Genomic DNA, 6,844 nt, shown 5'->3' on the forward strand with positions numbered 1-6,844 from the left:
TATGGACAATACGTAAAAACAGCATGAAATAAAGAGAGGAAACATTAAACCTCACCTTTTGCATTTTTTTTTTTTTTTTTTTTTGAAAGGAAGTTCAGCAGTCTGCATTTCAAATATTCAAAACTCCTGCTTATGTAAGTTACTGGCAAATTATAGGTATTAAATTTAACAAAAAATGTTGTTTTATTTGCTTTCATCAAGATATGCCCAGCTGTCTGTCATATAACTGGAAAGAAATAAAAGTAAACAGAACATTTCAAAATTGTGTGTGTGTGCAGTAGGGGCTGAATATTTGACTTGATGTTCATGAAATTTGATCAGAATGATTTTCTTGATGAAATCTAGGTCCAGATCTAATTGGGTCATCTGGGTTCAGAAACTAGGTCACCTGGTCAAATCAAAGAAAAACCTTGTGTAGGCAACAGGGGCTGTATTTTCTATTTGATGTCATGTGAAACTTAGTCAGATTGTTTGTCGATGAGTTTTTATCTGGGTCATGTGGGGTCAAAAACTAGGTCACCAGGTCAAATCAAAGAAAAAGTTTGTTAACACTGTAGAGGCCACTTTTTTGCTCTAGTCTTCCCAGAACTTTGTCAGAATGTTTGTTTTTATGAAATCTTGGATGAGTTCTAATCTGGGTCATATGGTTCATAAACTAGGTCACTAGGCCAAATCAAAGAAAATGCTTGCTTACATTCAAGAGGCCACATTTTTGGTCCAATCTTAATGAAAATTAGTCAGAATATTTGTCTCCATGAAATCACTACATAGGTCAAACATGTTTACACTGATATTGTGTGTTACTCAGGTGAGCGACTTAGGGCCATCTTGGCCCTCTTGTTGAATTATACTTTGGATATGCTTTGTCTACAAAATTGCCATCAATAAACTTAAGGTTTAGATTATTCATTTGTAACAGTAGGATATATTCCCAGTTGCCGCTTACATAGCAAAGTGAGTTCAAGTTTTTCAGGGTTGTTCTCCTTGTGTATGCAATAGGGGCTGTATTTTTCATTTGATGTGTGCAGACCCACCAACTGTCTGTAAGCCAACTCACACTGGTAAGGTGGAAGGGATTTACAGTCAGCAACCTGAACCACTTAATTTGTAAAAGAGGTCCCTACAAAAGTAAAGCTGGCAAGATCAAGCTAGCTAGTTAGTGTGACTGGTAACCTAACATCCTGCCACAAGAGGAAGGGAGAGAATCAAGTCGGATTGAATACATGTTACCTGTTAAGAGTGCTCTCTCAAGAAGAGTATGAATTACAAACAAATGCATGACTAGATTAAGTCCATCTCAAGTGGTACATGTATCTATTTTCAGTAATTGTTAGTAAAACCAATTAAAGCAGGTTACAATCAAGTGAATGAAGTATTGCTATGCAATACAAAGTCCAGTACTGGAAGGCACCGAATTTTCTCTACTGCAGTATAACATAATCATCATCATTAGGATCTGATATCTGTTAATGATGTATAAACAATATATACAATATGTTTTAACGGAACACTTGGATAAAAATTTGCATATACAAAGATCTACAGTTGTAAATTGTTCTATAAATATAAAAAAGTATTTAATTTCAATTCTGATAACATTTCATATTGAAATTGGTGGTAAAATATGAGAAAAAATGTAAGAAATTATCATATTAAAGGGAAGTAATTCTGAAGAAAATATATCAAGGTTATATTGCAGTAATTCGGTCAAAAATGTGCTTCTGTGGTGTAATTGAAAGAAGTCCCTAACAAACAGATCCTATTTTTTTCCATTATTTGCACATTTGTGTGTAAATCAGGAGCCAAATGGGATCTATTTCACTCGTGGAATGAATTTTACATAAAATAGGACATTTTCATGCTAATATCACGTTTCATGTGTTTTTGAGTTGTTTACTTGAAAACGAAAGTTAAGGGTGTTTATTCTGCGGACCGCTTTCTGAAATGCGGCAAATGAGGGTACCTGACTTCAGTTGACTTGCAATTTCACTGTATACTTTTCAACACTCCTTTTTCTTTTCATTCTCTTGAAGCAAATGTATGGATATCTTGTGGAAAATAGGTCTACGATGGAGTGAAAATCTAGAAACTGTAACAAAATTGTTCTTAAGGGGACGCATACTTTGAAATTAGAAAAAAGTGGGTGGGGTATGATAAAATTTACCTGCAAAAAAGTACAAGGTTTTGGTACATGAAATGGATACTGTTTCAACTATTATAAGTACACAAATGATTGCTCACTAAAATAAAAATGAGAAAACTGAAAGAAGAAAGTTATTGTTGAATTACATAAGACTTATTGTGTACATTCAAAGTCAACAATTAAGACTTTTTGGTGCGAAAATAATAGTGCTTCACCTTGTCCTAATATTTATCAATGTCCTACAGATTCTAATTTAAAGAAAGAATGTGAAATATGGTCACTGTCTTGCTTTTCATTTCGCATATGTAAGCTAAAACACATTATTTAGTTTGTTTACAAAGTAGTGCATAAGAAAAGATACGGTGGTCAAGGAATGCCACATTCCAAAACTAAAAGAGTATATTCCCCTTAATACATTAAACATTTATCGTTACAGAAGTCTAGTGGCTTACAATAAGGGCCTAGAAATGTTGCCATTATTAATTTTTAACTTGGTATTCATGAACTACAATGCACTTAAATATCAAAACACATTCAACAAACTTTTGAAAATGTATTGTCTTAAAAATCCCTAAAATAAGGTATGAAATTTGGTTGAGAGGTCGAATCAATGTGTATATGTGCAAAAGTAACATTCTAATCTTGTTCACAAAAGTTACTAATACACAGCAGGCATGTCAATGATCAAAACTGGACGAATATACAGTTATCCTCACTTTAATGTCATTTATAATTTGTCCTTGAATTCTCCACCATACTTTTCATAACTCTGTTTGCACGAGTTGCACGAGAATGCTGTCATTCACGTAAAAAAATGGGGTCAAATAAGTTGTAAATGCAATATCATCTAAACGTAATTAATGGATTATGCTGTTCAAGATAAACTTTATCTCATAACGTAACGAACATGTATAATGTTGTAACAACAACTTTACTTACACTGATTTAAGTAGCAGTCGGTTTATAAGTGACTTTATTGATTCATTTTGTGTTTTGTTATTGTTGTCAAAAAGTATAACGGAAGTGCCTCACAACTGAAGCGGAAACCAGTTTGATGCGCAAAGTAGTCCAATGTAAGTAATATTTTTTGACAAATGTCCACAGAAATTAATAATTTTCTAATATTAAAGACGAATATCTGAATAGGATTCATTATTTGATAAGAAATTATAATCGTCGACATGTTTTTTTTAAAAATCGTACACGTGCTGACACCTAAGTTGTCTCCCGTTGTTTATTAGAGTTACCTTTCGTCCGGCGCAGTAATACATTTGCAGTGAATCGCCGAGAAGTCGTGGGAAAATTAAAAACCATGTAAATAAACTAAAATTAACCACCTTTTCAAGATGAATTTCAAGTGATCGCCATTATGCATTTAACCCGCCTGACCTGTGTAGCATCTTAGATATCTGTTCTAAGGTATTCATTGTGTAGAATGTCATGTTACGCCCTTGCAATGCTAATCCCACTCTGATTTTTTTTGTTTACATTTTTATCAATGAGAAATATGGCGTCCATCCCGAGCTGAAATGACGTGGCGTTAAATTTTTACATGTTTAAGCAAACCTGGTGTGTTAGAAAGAAAATCTCATCCCTTCAACATTATTTGGAACACTGTTATTGTAAAAAACCTGTTTTTTCCTTATACAAAAGCTTAATATTTTGTGTTGAATGTACTTTCACAAAGACCTCTGTTTTCCTGTTACATTCATAGTACCACATCCTTATCCACAAAATACTGAATATTACAGGTGTCCATCAGTATTATATCAGTTTAGGAATATGTTTTTTATTTTCCCACCATCGGTTTCTTGAATCTGCACCCCTTCCGCATTTCTGTATGAACTGTGAATGTAGCAATATACGTCCCCTGAAGTAGCTGAATTTTATATGAAACAAAGAACAATTTCTTTTATTGGTATATAGCCTCAACATTTTTTTTCTAATTGGGTCCATATGACACTTGAGCTTATATTGAAATATTTTACAGACTGGACAGAAAAATATAAATTTTTGACTTTTGGCCTTCAGGTGTGACCTTGACCTTTGCACTAGGGGTCAGGGTGTTGCACATGACACATTGTTTCGTTATGGGAAACACCTGTGTCAGGTTATATTAAAATCCCTTAATTGATGACTAGAGTTATGGACCAGAAAGGAAAAGAAATCTTATCAACCTTTGACCTCTGACAGTGACCTTGACCTTTGAGTTAGGGATAAAGGGTTACGTGAGACACGTTGTCTCATTGTGGAAAACATTTGTGCTATTAGTAATATGAAAATCCCTTTATCAATCATACAGGAAAAAACCCTCTTGATCTTTGAGTAAGGGGTCTGGGTGTTGTGCATGACAGGTCGTCTTATCAAGGGGTAGGCTTGAGTGAAGTCATATTAAAATCCCTTTAAGGATTGTCAAGTTGGATTGGACAAGAAAAAAGCCCTTCTGGCCCTTCCAAGTGTGACCTTGACCTTTCAGCTAAAGGTCCAGGTTTTGTGCAAGACACATTGTCTCATCCAGGGGAGTATTAGGTAACCAACTGATATTTAAATTCTGTTTTGCATGACAAAATTATGGACCAGACAGGAAAAAAACACTATTGACCTTTTATCTCCAGGTATTACCTTGACCTTTAAGCTAAGATTCTTGGTTTGCGCATAACACGGGAACATTTATGCAAAGTAATATTTGTAATCCCTTCAGATAAGAGCTCTGGACCAGACACGCGAAACAGACCCTGCTCATGCCATGTTAACATTTGACCTTCAAGTGTGACCTTGATCTTTGAGCTAGGGGTCTGAAAGTTGTGCATGACACATCTTATTATAGGGTACTTTTGTGCCAAGTAATATAAAAATCCCTTCATGAATGGCAGAGTTAAGGACCTGACATGGAATTGTGGATGGACGGACTGAATTAAGGATGGAAAAGCAGAAAATCTGTATTTTCAAGCCTCAAATCTCCTTTTTTCAATGAGTTGTATAGGGAAATACTGGCAGTCAAAAGCCTGAAATCAGGAAAGTAGCTTGAGTCATATCAGGTCATGTCTAATTCAAGGTTCCAAACATTGTTCATGATCAATTAATCATTGTTTCCAGCAGTGTTAAATCAACAACACAGACGTAGAATACAAAATAAAAATATGTCCGTAGGGGGAAGTTGGCTTCCTGGTACAAAAGCTGTTGCCATTTTTACCTGCAAGGCATAAATCTGCTGCAATATTTTCTTTGAAAGCAGTGACTGTTGCTACATTAAAAACTGCCAGCAGCTACATTGATGTTATATTACTTAAAAACTTCATACAAGAGGTTCATAATGATCCTATATCGCTCACCTCTTAAATTTGGCCTTGGAATCATCAAGATAAACATTCTGAAAAAGTTTCATGAAGATATGGTCATAAATATGGCCTCCAGAGTGTTAACAAGCTTTTCCTTCAGTTTGACCAGGTGACCTAGTTTTGACCCCATATGACCCAAGTTTTAATCTTGGCATAGGAATCATTAAGATAAACATTCTAACCAAGTTTCGTAAAGATAGGGTCATAAATGCGGCCTCTAGAGTTGTCTAGTGGATAAGGTGTCTGCCGCTCAATCTAGGGGTCGTGGGTTCAAGCCCCACTGGGGTCAGGACCATGTCTTCTCATATGACACCAGAACTGGTTTTTCCAGGAAGCTGACTCAAGAGTGGTTTAAATAGGCTTGAAGCTTTCATCACAATCGAGCTAAAACAAATTAGTATAAAACTAAAACTAGGGTGATCACAAAAGCTCACCTTATCACTGACAGGTGAGATAACAAGAGCTGTTCCATGGGACAGCGCGCTGGATAGTGAAACTGGGCACATCATTCTGAGGAAACTGGAGCTGTCACTGAGTGTTTAATGACCCCAAATGGTGGATGAAGATATTGCACAATAGCTTGAGTCTGTGTCAAAAATATTAAGTAATAAGAGAGGTAGAGATAAAGTGTATCAAAACACTATATAAGTATAATTCTAAGCAAAAAGGGGGCATAATTCATAAAATATTGGTGCAAGAGTTATGCATCTTGTGTTGTTTGATGTGGGTGATGACGTGGAACAAATACTTCATGTCTGAATCAAACGCATTTCATAATAACGGAGATATATTGAAAATGCATAAAAATTAACCTTAAATTCTAAGTAAAAGGGGGCATAATTCATGAAAAATTGGTGCCAGAGCTATACACCTTGTGTCATTTGATGTGGGTGATAAGGTGGAACAATTATTTTAAGTTTGAATGAAATCCATTTGGTAATAACTGAGACAGAGTGAAAGAGCATCAAAACTTTAACCTGAAATTCCAAGTAAAAAGGGAGGATAATTCATGAAATATTGGTGCAAGTGTTATGGCTTTTGTGTTATATGATGTGAGTGATGATGTTGAACAACTATTTAAGTTTGAATCAAATCCATTCAGTAATAACCGAGATACTAGTATAGTGAAAGTGCATCAAAACTTTAACCTGAAATTCTAAGTAAAAGGGGGATAATTCATTAAACATTGGTACCAGAGGTACCGGCCTTGTTCATATGATGTGGGAGATGATGTGGAACAACTACTTTCAGTTTTAATCAAATCCATTTAGGAATAGCTGAGAATCATGAAATATCGGTGAGAAAGTTATGGCCCTTGTGCCATATGATGTGGGTGATGATGAAGAATAACTATTTTAAGTTT

The sequence above is a fragment of the Mercenaria mercenaria genome, chromosome 1 (assembly GCF_021730395.1).
Source record: "Mercenaria mercenaria strain notata chromosome 1, MADL_Memer_1, whole genome shotgun sequence".
Taxonomy (NCBI): Eukaryota; Metazoa; Mollusca; class Bivalvia; order Venerida; family Veneridae; genus Mercenaria; species Mercenaria mercenaria.